Genomic DNA, 491 nt, shown 5'->3' with positions numbered 1-491 from the left:
CTCGCTCGCCCGCGCCTCCTCCTGCCGGCGCCCTCCTGGCACGGCAGGCAGCAGGCAGGGCGCCCTGGACGGTCCCACGGCCTTGGGGCCCGTGGGCGTCCAGCTCCCGATCTGGGTGGGGTCAGATATACTTTGTGGGGCGTCGCGGTAGGTGGACGTCGGTGACACCGGTTGGGGTACGGTGGTGTGGGAGTTGGGCCCCAGATTCGTGCCATGCCCCTGCTGTGGGCAGGATGCCGAAAGCGCGGCTACACCACGGCAGTGCGGTCAGGCCTGGCAAGCCAGCGGTGGCCGCCTCTTCCTCGTTAGTATAGTGGTGAGTATCCCCGCCTGTCACGCGGGAGACCGGGGTTCGATTCCCCGACGGGGAGGCACGGTTCCCTTTTGGCCCCGCCTACGTCCCTCCAACCGGAGAGGGCCTTCTATGGGGCGTGCACTGCCGCAACACCCTCGATCAGCTTTGCCCCCCCTTGATTCCCCAGACGCCTTGG

At 68.2% G+C, this 491-nt stretch overlaps 1 non-coding gene across 1 annotated transcript; it reads left to right on the top strand.

Moving 5' to 3' along the window:
* Positions 1-299: 299 nt before the first annotated feature.
* Positions 300-371, top strand: TRNAD-GUC. Its single transcript has one exon. It is a non-coding gene; the product is annotated as a tRNA-Asp (tRNA).
* Positions 372-491: the final 120 nt, after the last annotated feature.

The sequence above is a fragment of the Carlito syrichta genome, unplaced genomic scaffold (genome assembly GCF_000164805.1).
Source record: "Carlito syrichta isolate Samal-C Ts95f unplaced genomic scaffold, Tarsius_syrichta-2.0.1 Scaffold133090, whole genome shotgun sequence".
Classification (NCBI taxonomy): Eukaryota; Metazoa; Chordata; class Mammalia; order Primates; family Tarsiidae; genus Carlito; species Carlito syrichta.
The sequence above is the reverse complement of the archived record's forward strand: the minus strand, read 5'-3'. Positions and strand labels throughout refer to the sequence as shown.